Source organism: Choloepus didactylus, chromosome 8 (genome assembly GCF_015220235.1).
Source record: "Choloepus didactylus isolate mChoDid1 chromosome 8, mChoDid1.pri, whole genome shotgun sequence".
Lineage (NCBI taxonomy): Eukaryota > Metazoa > Chordata > Mammalia > Pilosa > Megalonychidae > Choloepus > Choloepus didactylus.
The window spans coordinates 46,803,926-46,822,083 of record NC_051314.1 but is presented as its reverse complement, the minus strand read 5'-3'; the positions used below and the strand labels follow the sequence as shown (position 1 = coordinate 46,822,083).

The window sequence follows — 18,158 nt, the reverse complement described above, 5'->3', positions numbered from 1 at the left end:
ACCAAAAGAAAGCTGGGGTAGCTATACTAATATCAGACAAAATAGACTTCAGATGTAAAGATGTCATAAGAGATGAGGAAGATAACTATATATTAATAAAAGGGGCAAATCACCAAGAAGGAATAACAATCATAAATTTGTATGCACCCAACCAAGGAGCACCAAAGTACATGAAGCAAACACTGGCAAAACTGAAGGGAACAGTAGGTGTTTCTATAATAATAGTGGAAGACTTCAATATAGCACTTTCTGCTATAAATAGAACAACCAGACAGAGGGTCAATAAGGAAACAGAGAACCTAAACATATATATATATATATATATGTATATTTACACCCCCAAACACCAGGATATACATTCTTCTCAAGTGTTCATGGAATGTTCTCCAGGAGAGATCATATGCTAGGGCACAAAACAGGGAGCCAGTGGATCTGTCAAAACTCAGCAGACTGGGGGGCAGGGGGAAGGCGCTAATTGTGAGGTGTGTGCGCCCAACAACCATGTTGGAATGGGAATTCTTTAACCCAGAAAGCCCCGAATTGGACAAGAGTTTCCAGCTGACCAGGTTCACTGAGCTGAAGGACACAGATTGCAGAGCACTCCAAGATGTCTTACAGAAGTTTCTGGAATCCTTGCAAAATAACTACTTCCAAGAATATGAGCCATTCCTGGGAGCAGTTATGCCAAGTCTTGGCATTGGGTGGGCTAATGTGTCATCCCATTGAGGCATGGTGGTCTCTCCTTGGTGCAGACCATGGAATACATTTACCCTATTATAGATGACCCTTACATGATGGGCAACATAGCCTGTGCCTTTATGCAATGGGGGTCATGGAATGTGACAACATGCTCATGCTCCTTGGGATCAGCAAAAATGACTGACAGGGAAAGGGATAAAGTGATGCCTCTAGTTATACAGAGTTTTAAAGACATGGCAGAGGAAGCAGGGATATCAGTAACATGTGGTCAAACAGTATTAAACCCCTGTATTATTTTAGAGGGAGTGGCTACAACTGTCTGCCAGCCCAACAAGTTCATCATGCCAGATAATGCGGTGCCAGGAGATGTACTTGTTCTGATCAAACCCCTGGGCATGCAGGTGGCTATGGCCATGCACCAGTGACAGAATATCCCTGAAAAATGGAATAAAATTAAAGCAGTGGTCATCCAGGAAGATGTAGATTTGGCATACCAAGAAGCAATGATGAATATGGCAAGACTCAATGGAAGAGCTACAGGGTTCATGCACATGTTCAATGTCCACACAGCCACCAACATCATGGGATTTGGGATCCTGGGCCATATGCAGAACCTGGCCCATCAGCAGAGGAACGAGGTAGCATTCGTCATCCACAGTCACCCCTTCTGGCCAAGATGGTCGCTATGAGCCAGGCCCATGAGAACATGTTCAGCCTTATGTGTGGGACCTTCTAGGAGACTTCAGGAAGACTTCTGATATGCTTACTGCATGAGCAGGCTCCACAGCTCTGTGCCAAGATCAAGTCACCAAAGTATGGGGAAGGCCACTAAGCATGGATTATTAGGATTGTGGAGAAGGGCACAAAGAAAGAATCATAGACAAGCCCTGGATCATTGAAGTGACCTTTTATGTGGCCACTCAGAATGTGAACTCCATCCCCAGTACCACCTCCTAATCCAGGCTGCACTAGTTCTCTGATTTTGCTTTTACACAGATCTATTCCTTTACCATTACTTCAAATAAAGACTGTAAACCAGAACAATCTTATTGTGTCTATACATCTGGTGACTTTAAGTCAATTTGTGAGTGGATACAATTAATAAAATAGAGCCCATTGCCTTCTTTTCCTGTGACATTAACTGAAGATGCACCTAATCTTGAGATAGCTTCTGAGTTGAGAATTATATTGTTATCCAATACCGTAGATTCATTTTGAATCTTTAGCCACATCTCTTGACAACAGGCTCTTTCAAAGGTGCTTTCTCATAGCACAGACATTACCGAGAGTAGTGTCAACCCACAGTTGGTGTCTTTTCATTTCATGTCTATTTATTATTATAAGTCTGATCTGTTTTTCACTGTCTTGAATGGTATCCTGGAAAGACAAAACTGGTCAGTGACACGGTTGTATCTCAGTAGTAGGAGAGCTGCATGATTGCCATGAGCCTTCAATCTGTCTATTTTGCCGTTCAGGAGCATCTCCAACCCAGGACAATACCTACTAGTGCTTTCAGTTACATGGGTCAAGTGCTTGGCTCTACATGGAAAGCACTTTGAAGACAAAATAGAATTTTTTTTTCTTTTTGATTTGGTAGCCTTCCAGGTTATTTGCAGTAATATCAATAACTGTTTTCCTTAGTGATAGCAAAAAGTATACTTTTTGCAATGTAATTAGATGTTCTATGGTGCAATAAGGAATTGCCCTTCCAAATGGGGGCTCATGTATAATACTCATTTACAACTCAATATATAAATAAATATAATAAATCCCCTTTATGAAAGCCAATCTATTTCTGGTATTTTGCAGAATAGCAGCTTTAGCAAACTGGAACAAGGATACTATGAACAACTGTATACCAACAAAACAGATGACTTAAATTCTAAGATAATTTCCTAGAAAAACACGAGCAACCTATACTGACCCAAGAAGAAACAGAAGACCACAACAAACTAATCTCATGTAAAGAGATACAATCAATCATCAAAAACCTCCCTACAAAGAAAAGTCCAGGGCCAGATGGCTTCACAGGGGAATTTTACCAAACATTCCAAGAACTAACACCAAAAACTCAACACTCAAACTCTCACCAAAAAAATGAAGAAAAAGGAACACTACCTAACTCATTCTAAGAAGCAAACATCACTGTAACACAAAAACCTGATTAAGATACTAAAAGAATGGAAAACTGCAGACCAATCTCCCTAATGAACATTGATGCAAAAATTCTCAACAAAATACTTGCAAATCAAATCCAATGGCACAATAAAAGAATAATACACCACAACCAAGTGGGGTTTATTTCAGGCATGCAAGTGTTGTTCAACACAAGAAAATCAATGTAATACAACACATTAACAAATTGAAAGGGAAAAATCACATGATCACCTCGATTGACATGGAAAATAAATTTGACAAAATTCAGCATCCTTTCTTGATTAAAACACTTCATAAGGTAGGAATCAAAGGAAACTTCCTCAACATGATAAAGGGCATATATGAAAGACCCACAGCTGACATTGTACTCAGCACTGAGGGACTGAAAGTCTTCTCCCTAAGACTGGGAATGAGACAAGGATGCCCACTGTCACTGCTGTTATTCAACATTGTGTCACAATTTCTAGCTAGAGGAATTAGGCAAGAAAAATAAATAAAAGGCATATTAATCAGAAAGAAAGAATTGAAACTCTCATTATTTGCAGATGAGATGGTTTTATATTTGGAAAATCCTAAGAAGTCTATGACAAAGCTACTTGAGCTAATAAACAAATTCAGCAAAGTGGTGGGATACAAGATTAATGTGTAAAAATCAGTAGTATTTTTATACGCTAGTAATGAGGCAATTAAAAAAAATTCCATTCTCAATAGCAACTAAAAGACTCAAGGATCTAGGAATAAACTTATCAAAGGATATAAAGGACTATACACAGAAAACTATAAAACATTGCTAAAAGAAATTGAAGAAGTCCTAAATAAATGGAAAGATATTCTGTGTTCATGGACAAGAAGGCTAAATGTCATTAATATGTCAATTCTACCCAAATTGATCTACAGATCCAATGCAATAACAATCAAAATTCCTACAACCTACTTTGCAGACTTGGAAATGTTAGTTATTAAATTTATTTGGAAGGAAAGGGACCTCGAATAGCCAAAAGCATCCTAAAAAAGAAGAACAAAGTGGGAGAAATTACACTTTCTGACTTTAAAGCTTGTTATAAAGCCACAGTGGTCAAAAAAGCATGGTATTGGCACAAAGTTAGACATATTGATCAATGGAATGTAATTGAGAGTTCAGAAATAGACTTTCAGATCTATGGTCAATTGATTTTTGACAAGGCCCCCAAATCCACTGAACTGGGACAGAATACTCTCTTCAATAAATGGGGCTGGGTGAATTGGATATCTGTATCCAAAGGAATGAAAAAGGACCCCATACCCCACACCCTATACAAAAATAAACTGGAAAATGGATAGCAGACCTAAATATAGGATCCAATACCATAAAACTCCTAGAAGAAAATATAGGGAAACATCTCTAAGATGTAGTGAAGGGAGGTAGCTTCTTAGACCTTACACACAAAGCACAAGCAATGAAAGAAAAAATAGATAAATGGGAAATCCCCAAGTTCGAACACTTCTGTGCTTCAAAGGACTTTGTCAAAAAGGTGAAAAGACAGCCAACACAATGGGAGATCATAATTGGTAACCATATATCTGATAAGGGTTTGATATCCAGTATATATAAAGAAATTTTACAACTCGCCAATAAAAGGACAAACAACCCAATTATAAAATAGCCCAAAGATATGAAAAGACATTTTTCCAAAGAGGAAACACAAATGGTTAAAAAGCATGTGCAAATATGTTCATCTTCATTAGCTATTAGGGAAATGCAAATCAAAACCACAATGAGATATCATCTCACACCTGTAAGAATGGCCTCTATTAAACAAACAGGAAACTACATGTTGGAGAGGATGCAGAGAAATAGGAACACTTATCCACCACTGGTGGGAATGTAAAATGGTACAGCCACTGTGGAAGACAGTTTGGCACTTCCTCAGGAAACTAAATATTGAGTTACCCTATGACCCAGCAATTCCGCTACCCAGAAGATCTGAAAGCAGGGTCATGAACAGACATTTGCACACCGATGTTCATAATGGCATTCTTCACAATTGCCAGAAGAAGGAAACAATCCAAAAGTCCATTAACAGAAAAGTGGATAAACAAAATGTGGTACACACCTACAATGGAATATTACGTAGCAGTAAGAAGGAATGAGGTCCTGAAGTATGTGACAAGATGGATGATCCTTGAGGACATAATGCTGTGTGAAAAAAGTCAGACACAAAAGGACAAACATTGTATAATTTCAATTTAATATGAACTAACTATACCATATAAATTTAGAGTCTTAAAATGTAGAATATAGGGTACCTAGAGATAGACAGAAGCTAGAGAAGGTAGAGCAGTTTCCTAATATGTACAGAATTGTTAAAGAAGTTGAAGTTACATCTTTGGGAACAGAGGTGATGGTAGCTTCTTACTGGGATAGTGAATTTGACTGAGAGTAGTTGTTTAAAGTCATGTATGTCACTGATTAACCCTACAAATACAAATAAGTTATTGCATTAACTATTACAAATTAAAAAAAATAATAGAGGGGTATATGGGAAAAAACAGGTATTGAAAACTGTGGACTATAGTTAATAGTAATATTTTAATATTCTTTCATCAACAGTAACAAATTTACTACATCAATACTATGGGTCAACAATGGGGGGGCAAGAAGTATAGGAGGATTTGGTTTTATTTTTTATTCTTATTTCTGTTCTGGAGTAATGAAAAAGTTGTAAATTGATCACAGGGATGTATACACAACCATGTGATGATACTGTTATCCAGTGATTGTATACTTTGAATGGTTTTATTCAACAATAAAATTGAAAAAAAAATACAAGAAGTCACCCAGTTATCCAACATAATTTAACAGACCAACATAAATCTAGTACTAAAATCAGAAAAGAATAGGCCATTCAAAAAAATGTTAAGCAACTTTTCACCTGTCCTTATTACAATATTAGCAAATGAGATCCAGCAGTATAAGAGGGGAATAATAAATCTTAATCATTTTGAATTTATCCCAGGACTATAAAGATATTTCAAATTTAGAAAATCTATAATTTTATCCATCAATTCATCTATCCTATTAACATCTCAAAGGAGAAAATGTATGCATATATGTGTTTACATGCATATGAATGTATGTTTGAACATGTGTGTATATGTGTGTACATATAAATATTCATGTGAATAAATATAGCATGAGCTTGATGAAAGTCAATGCAACTCATGAGTAAACAAAGAATATTTTAGCAAAATAGAAATAGAATTGTGCTTAACAAAAACTTTCTACCAGAAAACTATTTGTAAATTTTATATTCAATGAACATCAGTGATATTCCTATTAAAATGAGAAACAAGACAAAGATCATCAATACTGCTGTTTATTTCTCTATCATAGCAAAGGTCCTGGCTGATATAAGGCAGGAAAATAAGAGATCAAGATTGCAAAGTGACAAAAGTGTCTTTACTTTTAGATATGCTTTTCTACCAGAAAACACAAGAATCAACAATGAACTAAGTACTTTCAAAAGAGTTCAACTAGGTGGCCAAATAACAAGGTGAATTAACCCATATCAACAACTTTTTTTGGATCACTAACAAGAATATTAGAAAATATAATAGGAAAGTTAGTTCCCATAGGAAAAACAGACAACAATACTTACAGGAATAAAATTAATAAATATTCTACAAGATCATTATTGTTTTCCGACATGACAAAAACAAACAAACAAAGCACAAAAAATATTGAACATGTGGAGAGAAATACCATTTTCATGGATGAGAAAACCCAGCATTTAAAGATGATAATTCTCTTCTGAATAATTGATAAACACAATCATCACAATTAAAACCACAAGGAAGCAATTCTAAAAGTATATGAACTTGAATTTACTTCTGTGCTATTGCATTCATCTCAATTCTCTTGCTTAGTGCTTCCCTACCACAATATATTCTTAAAATAGTGAATGTGTAAGCAAGTGCTCAGAAGTGAAGGGAGAGGGTAACAGCTAAGTAGGCCTTCAGAAACAGGATCAAAAAGTTTTATGGTATCATTTGGATGTTCAGGATAGTGGGAGATGGTGGAGGAGTAAATATATCAAAAGCTTATAGTTTTAACAGGCATTTTACTCATAAAAATATTATCTCATTTAATACTTACAACCGTGTGGATTAGATATGGCTAGCCCTCCTTTAGAGAAGAGAAAACTTATAGAAGTTAAGCAAGTTGCACATGGTCACATACGTAGTAACTTGTGGAGTCAAGGTTTGAACTCATTTTTTTCTGCCCCAAAGCACATGTTTTAATAAGACAAATTTGAAAATAAAATTCACACATGATATCTGTATGAAAAGAATGGAATTATTTTAAAGGAAAACAATTTCTTTATTAAATACTATACGAAAACAAAAAAAAACAAAAGCAAAAACAAAAGATATACATTAAGGCACCTTTTGCATAAAAGAAAAATATGCCATTTGAATTTACAGTAACATTATCAATTTTATCATTAGTGGGGAGATACTTGAATTGTTAAAGCAGCAGAGAGATTGCCAATAGATCATGGTGAAAGGTAAATGTATCATTACAGACACATGTGTAGCATAGATACTGAATTTTTGTTTATTTAAGTGAAACAAATATTTGACATAGACAACATAGAATTATTTTTTCAATTTTTTTACCTGTGATAATTCTTAAGAAAATCTATTTGTTCAAGACTCTCTAAAATGATATAAGGATTTCATTTAAACATTATTTTCATATAAACCTTATAGAAAACATGTAATTTGATTTCTCCACGTCAATAAAAATACAAAAGGTTATCTAATCCAAGAGTTTAGGTTTCCTGAAAGATATGCAAAAAGTTGATGGTTGGCAGAAAAATCCACTCGAACTGAACAGCTAGGCTCATTAAGAATGATCACAATTGAAAATCAACGTTGTAGGGAGCTAAGGGTGGTGCTCTCTCTCTGATTAAAACAAAATAAATTAAAAGGTCAAATAATTAAAAAAGGAAGTGCTATGTGGTAGAATGTGTAAGTATAGTGATTTAATTTAAAGATATTTCAGAGTCTGAAATTCTCAAAACAAGAAATATGTCTAATTTACAGAAAGTACTTTAACATTTTCTAAAAAGAGCATTAAATTACTAGTTTTAATATGGAAATTCCATGAATTGAAGGCAGATACATATTGTCCCATAATTTATCAATGAGACTTCTTAACAAAATTTTTCACATGTATATAAAAATAATCATTTAAATGGGATGCTGGGTATTGTGAGACTCCAATTTACCTTATAAATCAAAGACTGAATCATTTTAAATATGTTTAATTACTATTTAAATGTACTTAATTACCATTTTTTAACATATGCAATTAATGTTACATATTAGATATATTTTTAGTATTATTGAATATATCACATTTGCTCTAGGAAATTGGCAAATCAACTATGCCACCTTTTCTTTATGACTTCTACATGAAGGTTATATTTTGTGAGCTAGTATTTTGAGATAGATAATTCCATGCAATTCATGTATTCCAAACATTTTTGTGATACATAGGTGATTTTCATATTTAGATTTTATACTGTTTGGGCAACAAGATTGCCTGAATTGTTAAAACATAATATTTTAAAATTTTTGCATATTTTCTAAAGCAACACTGGAAATTCTATTTTTATGAGTAGTGACTGTGGTATCAAGTTCCCTGGGTTGACTTCCCAGCTATACCAATTATGAAACTTGTGACACTGAGCAAGTTACTTAACCTCTCTACACCTTGTTCCATCTATCTTAGAAATGGAAGGTACAATAGTATTTAACTCAGTAGGATTGTTATTAAGGGTAAATGAGATATGCACATTCTCTGGCCCATGGTTAATGCTCAACAAATGTTAGATTTGATTATCTTTGAGTGTTTTCTTGTTACTCTTATGAAAAAATAAGTTTCAATTAATATTCCTACTAAATTTTACTTCAACTCATCAAGAAATATTGTGAATGATTCTAATTTTAAGAAAAATCTCTTAATATTTTAATGCTATAAATCAAATAACTAAAGTAAGAAATTAAAATTTAAACAGATTTCACAATTGAAAGTCAAAAGATGTCTTTTATAAATTTACTTCTCCTCAGAAGTAGAATGCACACTTAAGTTTACCTTTGATAAAGCATACAGAACAGCAAATAGAAATATGCATTCCCTTTTTGAGCCTTGTAGGAATTTATTTACATTTTAACAGATTTCATTCACAGCATACTTTTATTTTATCATCCCTGAATAATTAACTTCAGCCATGTTTAACTCTTAATTGTATTATATATTTATATCAAATCTTTCTTTACAATTTTTGAGGAAAGAGAAAAGATGGTTATTTTTCTAGTTTCAGTAAATTGAATAGGTTACAAATTCCAAAGAATAATGTCCATTCCAAAAGGAAATGGAATACCTTATCCAAGGCCTTGTTTCCTATACATAGCATTCGCTTAAAAAACAAAGTTTAGGAGACAGTGCTATTGGTGTCTGGCTAAGGGGTAATTAAGGGAGACAAAACTGTCCTAGGTAAAAACATATGAACTTTCAATAAAACTGTCAAAAAGTGATAATTATTGTCACTTTAATCACAAATACTTTGTTCTTTCTCAAAGTCATTACTCTTCCTGTGCAATTTTTGAAGTTGTAATTATATAGTTTTTTTTTTCCTGCTTCATTTATGATTTTCTCAATTGAGGGAGTTATTTTCATTTTGTATTTAAAACTGTTTTTGGTGCCGGGTAAATGGAGTTTTTACATTCACGTAGCTTTGTTTGCTTAAGGATGAGAAATTAAATATTTATGCTCTCCAGCCATTCAAGTCTCTGGCTATTTTAGACAGTTTCTGCTCAAGTAAAACAGAAAGGTCAGCCATACTACATTGTACATTCAACACAGTGTTAGGAGTCAGTGGGAAATGATTTAAATCATTTGTTCTAACACGGGTGGTCAATTGATGCATTGAATTATTTAATGCCACTTATTATTTAAAATAACGATTATTAATTGATTTGACTAATGGATATGTATCATATCTCTGTTTATGGATTCAAAACACTTTCTTCCTTTTTCCTTGTGAATTATTGATAAATTTTCCTTTTTTTTTTTTGGTGTTTGAATGATTTTCTTTGTCTTCCAGTAGACATAAACATTTGTAGGTAGGAAAATCACCAATTTTAGGGAGGCAATATTTGTATTTGGGCTATGGAATATGATACTGGTTCCATAATATACACCTTGAGTAACTCACTTCTGAAACGTCGCTAAGCTCCTTTTTCCTTGTCTATAAAATGTGAACTCCTCCCTCACAATTTTCTGTGGCTATAGATTGGCATGGAACACCTATCTTGCTAATTGGCATAATAAGGGGTAAATAAATGTCAACTGCTGTTAGTATTTTTACTATAATTATGACCCATTGTCTGCCACATAGCACATATTTGAAAAATGAATTAAGGAACATATGGAAAGAAGCAGAAACAGACATTAATATTATAAAAATAGATTTGTTAAATTTGAAAGAAAACACTCTACTAAAAGATTTTCTTTGATCTTCTATTTTCCAGATGAAATTAATATATAGACAGAACTGGTAGTCTTCATCTGATGGAAAATACCCTTACTATGATTTCATCAATTTTCCTCAAAAAACCATCACTATACATACATATATATGTGGGTATATGCATGTGTGTGTGTGTGTGTGTGTGTATTTTAGTGAGTTCCATACATTTGCTTCACACATTGGCTCATTTGAGTAAACCCAGACAGACTCTACCCACATAAAATATCAACATAAATTCTATTCAAAGTACAATTTAATTCCTGAATTGGGCATGCACAATACACCCTCACATCCCACACAAAAGTTTTACAAATGTTGTCTGTCTTCTTTGATGGCAAGAAACCCTTGTCACTCACCCATACCACATCTTGGATCTCAATTGCAGTGTGGAAAATAAGCTCCAATTGTGCCATATTCCAAATTTCCTATCCTTTGAGTGTCTTGGCAAAAGAGATTTTATCCTTTGCTGTTCATATGATAATACTTCCATGATTTCATTGAAGTTACCTCATAAAATATAATGATAAACAGAAGAGTTACCCTTTTTTCTAGTGGGAACACTTTATAAAAAGAAGTATAATTTCCCTTGTGGTTTAGAGCACCATATGGCTTTCCTCTCTTACTTTAGACTTTTCTTTTTTTTAAGACAGTAAAGATTAGATTTCTCCTTTAAGGTTTAAAAGACCCTGAAAAGTTATCACAGCTTTCATCATCAGGTCAGAACACACAGCTAATATAATGTACCTGCTCTGAGGAAAGCTAGGATAAAATGGCAGTGTTAACAGGTCCTCAAAGCTGCCACGAACATTAAATCAGAGTATGGGTTTTTTGACATCAGGGCTTTTTTTCCCTTAAAAACAGTTTTCAACTGCAGTAGATTGAGCTATTTATACAACATTTGTAAATGCACACTTATATGACTGTATTTTCAAAAGCCACCACATGCCAGCCAGATCAAAAACACCCCAGTCAACATAAATAGAACATAGTTTTTTTTTTGGTGCTTCTTATTCAGAGTCAAAAGAAATATTTCTCCTACTGATTTTATGACAAAGTTGGACTGAAGCTCCCTACAACCCTATAAGGCCAGAGTGTCTAAATAATTTTTTTTTTTTTACACAACCTGCCTTGATTTGTGACCACACACTTTTTGTCTTAACCCGGTTTATCTGTTTATGAAAGTCCTTGAATTCTCACCACTAAAACCTGAGTTCACTAAACCATGAGGCCTTCAAACATTTGCTCTTACACAGAATGATTAGGGTGGTGGGGAGGGGAGGCTAAATTGCAGTATCTTCTTAACCCATATATCCAGTTCTGCTGTGATCTCTGACTCACTGTGTAATTAGACTCATTTCTCTGCTGTCTCACAAAGTTGTATGTACACCTTTGTGTCTGATGTCAGACCTAGGTTTTCTCTTGGACTCTGGTGTTCCTGCCATGCTCTTGTCTGATTACACCGTTGGTTCTGCTGTGGCTCTGCCAGTTCTGACTTACTTGTCTACACCCCAGAGCCACACCCTTACAGGTGACTAATGAAATCTAATACGATTTTAAAAGCCTCTTTAGAGACATCTCTTTGTATCATTGTCATATCTTTTAACTTTCGTTGACTGTCCTTCTCTTGGTAGGTTAACACACTCTAAGACAAAGCCAGTGCAAGAGAGTACCTGGCACAAGGTTTTTGTTTGTCTGTTTTTATGTTTTGTTGCTGTTTCTAAGAGTCCTTGAAACTACTTGTTCATCAACAACACAGAAACGAAACACCATGCATTACAAATTTACTCAGCAAATTCAGTCTTAAAATACTGTTAATTTGCATTCCCCTATTGGAATATAAGTGTAAAGGGTCAGAAAAGGTGAAAAATAACAGTAATTTAGGAATCTGTACATACAGCAAAGCAGAACAAAATTTGCCATCATAAAGCTATGTTTGTATTTACATAGCCCATCAAAGATATTATTTTTGTTTAAGATTTCTTGAATGTATTGCCTGAATACATTTTAAAAGTTATCAAACTGGCCTCATCTAGGAAACTGTGACTGATTAACTCCACTAAATTTCACCAACATTGTTCTTACTACCTTTATGTCTAATTAATTTACTCATTTGTTATTTTTATAAATGTTAAATATATTTCATGGGATTATATTCTGTCTCCTAGGAAAAAATAAAAGTTTATTTTGAGGATAAATGCTGTCTTCATTTTCATTTGTTCCTATACAACCCAAAATTTATGTTTTTATCATTGTTGACTGACTGGTTTGATTTTTTTTTTTTTTTTTTATTGTTCTGTTTTCCCATTACCTGGCATCTCTGTCTTTTTTATTTCATTGGTAAATTGCACTAGTCACTTGAATTTGTCAGATGAATTTAGAATACAATTAAATCACATCCAGTAAAATCATGGTTGAGGCAAGATTCTTTGAGTCATTTTACAGCTCAATAATTTGTGATCTAATGAACATGTGGTGATAAGACAACCACAGATTAATCAGTAGGATTTTTTTCAGTGCAATATGTGATTTAACTATAAGTGTATATATATATTTATATATATATATACACTTATAGCCTTTTTAGATAACCATAATTGAGAAATTTATCCTTGGAATTAAATCATTATCACCACTATTGATAGCTAATTTAATATTTGTTCACCAAAATGAATTCCATTCATTAATAAAAATCATTATTGACATAAAAAGGAATAACAAAGTTTTTTAGGAAGCTAAAAACAATTAGTGTTGCTTTGTCATTAAGTTCCCAAATTATACAATACTTTTTTTTTTTTTTTTTTTTTTTAAATCATCATTTTATTGAGATATATTCACATACCACGCAGTCATACAAAACAAATTGTACTTTCGATTGTTTACAGTACCATTACATAGTTGTACATTCATCACCTAAATCAATCCCTGACACCTTCATTAGCACACACACAAAAATAACAAGAATAATACTTAGAGTGAAAAAGAGCAATTGAAGTAAAAAAGAACACTGGGTACCTTTGTCTGTTTGTTTCCTTCCCCTACTTTTCTACACATCCATCCATAAACTAGACAAAGTGGTGTTTGGTCCTTATGGCTTTCCCAATCCCATTGTCACCCCTCATAAGCTACATTTTTATACAACTGTCTTCGAGATTCATGGGTTCTGGGTTGTAGTTTGATAGTTTCAGGTATCCACCACCAGCTACCCCAATTCTTTAGAACCTAAAAAGGGTTGTCTAAAGTGTGCATAAGAGTGCCCACCAGAGTGACCTCTCGGCTCCTTTTGGAATCTCTCTGCCACTGAAGCTTATTTCATTTCCTTTCACATCCCCCTTTTGGTCAAGAAGATGTTCTCCGTCCCACGGTGCCAGGTCTACATTCCTCCCTGGGAGTCATATTCCACGTTGCCAGGGAGATTCACTTCCCTGGGTGTCTGATCCCACGTAGGGGGGAGGGCAGTGATTTCACCTTTCAAGTTGGCTTAGCCAGAGAGAGAGGGCCACATCTGAGCAACAAAGAGGCATTCAGGAGGAGACTCTTAGGCACAAATACAGGGAGGCCTAGCCTCTCCTTTGCAGCAACCGTCTTCCCAAGGGCAAAACTTATGGTAGAGGGCTCAACCCATCAAACCACCAGTCCCCTATGTCTGTGGTCATGTTAGCAAACATGGAGGTGGGGTAGGCGAATACCCCTGCATTCTCCACAGGCTCCTCAAGGGGGCACTACATCTTTTTTTTTTTTTTTTCCCCTTGTTTGTCTTTTTTTTTTTTTTTTTTTTTTTTTTTTTTTTTTTTTTAACTTTCCCTTCTTTTTTCAAATCACCTGTATGAAAAAAAAAGTTAAAAAGAAAACAAACATACAATAAAAGAGCATTTCAAAGAGACCATAGCAAGGGAGTAAGAAAAAGACAACTAACCTAAGATAACTGCTTAACTTCCAACATGTTCCTACTTTACCCCAAGAAAGTTACATAATATAGCAACATTTCAGTGAACTTGTTCCTACTACAACCATCAGAAATTAACAGACCATAGTCATTTCTGGGCATCCCCAGAACGTTAAATAGCTTATCTGTTCTTCTTGGATTATTGTTCCCCCTTCCTTAATTGCTCTCTACTGCTAGTTCCCCTACATTCTACATTATAAACCATTTGTTTTACATTTTTCAAAGTTCACATTAGTGGTAGCATATAATATTTCTCTTTTTGTGCCTGGCTTATTTCGCTCAGCATTATGTCTTCAAGGTTCATCCATGTTGTCATATGTTTCACCAGATCGTTCCTTCTTACTGCCGCGTAGTATTCCATCGTGTGTATATACCACATTTTATTTATCCACTCATCTGTTGAAGGACATTTGGGTTGTTTCCATCTCTTGGCAATTGTGAATAATGCTGCTATGAACATTGGCGTGCAGATATCTGTTCGTGTCACTGCTTTCCGATCTTCCGGGTATATACCGAGGAGTGCAATCGCTGGATCGAATGGTAGCTCTATATCTAGTTTTCTAAGGAACTGCCAGACTGACTTCCAGAGTGGCTGAACCATTATACAGTCCCACCAACAATGAATAAGAGTTCCAATTTCTCCACATCCCCTCCAGCATTTGTAGTTTCCTGTTTGTTTAATGGCAGCCATTCTAACCGGTGTTAGATGGTATCTCATTGTGGTCTTAATTTGCATCTCTCTAATAGCTAGTGAAGCTGAACATTTTTTCATGTGTTTCTTGGTCATTTGTATTTCCTCTTCAGAGAACTGTCTTTTCATATCTTTTGCCCATTTTATAATTGGGCTGTCTGTACTATTGTCATTGAGTTGTAGGATTTCTTTGTATATGCAAGATATCAGTCTTTTGTCAGATACATGGTTTCCAAAAATTTTTTCCCATTGAGTTGGCTGCCTCTTTACCTTTTTGAGAAATTCCTTTGAGGTGCAGAAACTTCTAAGCTTGAGGAGTTCCCATTTATCTATTTTCTCTTTTGTTGCTTGTGCTTTGGGTGTAAAGTCTAGGAAGTGGCTGCCTAATACAAGGTCTTGAAGATGTTTTCCTACATTATCTTCTAGGAGTTTTATGGTACTTTCTTTTATATTGAGATCTTTGGTCCATTTTGAGTTAATTTTTGTGTAGGGGGTGAGGTAGGGGTCCTCTTTCATTCTTTTGGATATGGATATCCAACTCTCCCAGCCCCATTTGTTGAAAAGACCATTATGGCTCAGTTCGGTGACTTTGGGGGCCTTATCAAAGATCAGTCGGCCATAGATCTGAGGGTCTATCTCTGAATTCTCAATTCGATTCCATTGATCTATATGTCTATCTTTGTGCCAGTACCATGCTGTCTTGGCAACTGTGGCTTTATAATAAGCTTCAAAGTCAGGGAGTGTAAGTCCTCCCACTTCGTTTTTCTTTTTTAGAGTGTCTTTAGCAATTCGAGGCATCTTCCCTTTCCAAATAAATTTGATAACTAGCTTTTCCAAGTCTGCAAAGTAGGTTGTTGGAATTTTGATTGGGATTGCATTGAATCTGTAGATGAGTTTGGGTAGAATTGACATCTTAATGACATTTAGCCTTCCTATCCATGAACATGGAATATTTTTCCATCTTTTAAGGTCCCCTTCTATTTCTTTTAGTAGAGTTATGTAGTTTTCTTTGTATAGGTCTTTTACATCTTTGGTTAAGTTGATTCCTAGGTACTTGATTTTTTTAGTTGCTATTGAAAATGGTATCTTTTTCTTGAGTGTCTCTTCAGTTTGTTCATTTCTAGCATATAGAAACATTACTGACTTATGTGCATTAATCTTGTATCCCGCTACTTTGCTAAATTTGTTTATTAGCTCTAGTAGGTGTATCGTTGATTTCTCAGGGTTTTCTAGATATAAGATCATATCATCTGCAAACAATGACAGTTTTACTTCTTCTTTTCCAATTTGGATGCCTTTTATTTCTTTGTCTTGCCGGATTGCCCTGGCTAGCACTTCCAGCACAATGTTGAATAACAGTGGTGACAGCGGGCATCCTTGTCTTGTTCCTGATCTTAGAGGGAAGGCTTTCAGTCTCTCACCATTGAGTACTATGCTGGCTGTGGGTTTTTCATATATGCTCTTTATCATGTTGAGGAAGTTTCCTTCAATTCCTACCTTTTGAAGTGTTTTTATCAAAAAGGGATGTTGGATTTTGTCAAATGCTTTTTCAGCATCTATTGAGATGATCAATTGATTTTTCCCTTTCGAGTTTTTAATGTGTTGTAATACATTGATTGTTTTTCTGATGTTGAACCATCCTTGCATGCCTGGAATGAACCCCACTTGGTCATGGTGTATGATTTTTTTAATGTGTCTTTGGATTCGATTTGCAAGTATTTTGTTGAGGATTTTTGCATCTATATTCATTAGGGAGATTGGCCGGTAGTTTTCCTTTTTTGTAGCATCTTTGCCTGGTTTTGGTATTAGATTGATGTTAGCTTCATAAAATGAGTTAGGTAGTGTTCCATTTTTTTCAATGTTTTGAAAGAGTTTGAGTAAGATTGGTGTCAGTTCTTTCTGGAAAGTTTGGTAGAATTCCCCTGTGAAGCCATCTGGCCCTGGGCATTTATTTGTGGGAAGATTTTTGATGACTGATTGGATCTCTTTGCTTGTGATGGGTTGGTTGAGGTCTTCTATTTCTTCTCTGGTCAGTCTAGGTTGTTCATATGTTTCCAGGAAATTGTCCATTTCTTCTACATTATCCAGTTTGTTGCCATACAGTTGTTCATAATATCCTCTTATAATTTTTTTAATTTCTTCAGGATCTGCAGTTATGTCACCTTTTTCATTCATTATTTTGTTTATATGGGTCTTCTCTCTTTGATTTTGTCAGTCTAGCTAGGGGCTTGTCAATCTTGTTGATCTTCTCAAAGAACCAACTTTTGGTGATATTTATCCTTTCTATTGTTTTTTTGTTCTCTATGTCATTTATTTCTGCTTTAATCCTTGTTATTTCTTTTCTTCTACTTGGTTTAGGATTGGTTTGCTGTTCATTTTCTAGCTTCTTCAGTTGATCCATTAGTTCTTTGATTTTGGCTCTTTCTTCCTTTTTAATATATGCGTTTAGTGCTATAAATTTCCCCCTTAGCACTGCTTTTGCTGCATCCCATAGGTTTTGGTATGTTGTGTTCTCATTTTCATTCGTCTCTATATATTTAGCAATTTCTCTTGCTATTTCTTCTTTAACCCACTGATTGTTTAGGAGTGTGTTGTTTAACCTCCAGGTATTTGTGAATTTTCTAAGTCTCTGATGGTTATTGACTTCTAATTGTATTCCATTGTGGTCAGAGAATGTGCTTTGAATAATTTCAATCTTTTTAAATTTATTGAGGCTTGTTTTATGTCCCAGCATATGATCTATTCTGGAGAAAGTTCCGTGAGCACTAGAAAAGTATGTGTATCCTGGTGATTTGGGATGTAATGTCCTGTAGATGTCTGTTAAATCTAATTCATTTATCAGATTGCTTAGGTTTTCAATTTCCTTATTGGTCTTCTGTCTGGTTGATCTATCTATAGGAGAGAGTGATGTGTTGAAGTCTCCCACAATTATTGTGGAAACATCAATTGCTTCCTTTAGTTTTGCCAATGTTTCTCTCATGTATTTTGTGGCACCTTGATTGGGTGCATAGACATTTACGATTGTTATTTCTTCTTGCTGAATTGCCCCTTTTATTAGTATGTAGTGGCCTTCTTTGTCTCTCAAAAC

At 34.8% G+C, this 18,158-nt stretch overlaps 1 pseudogene; it reads left to right on the top strand.

Moving 5' to 3' along the window:
• The first annotated feature begins 501 nt into the window (after window positions 1-501).
• Window positions 502-1,656, top strand: LOC119542622 (annotated as a pseudogene).
• Window positions 1,657-18,158: the final 16,502 nt, after the last annotated feature.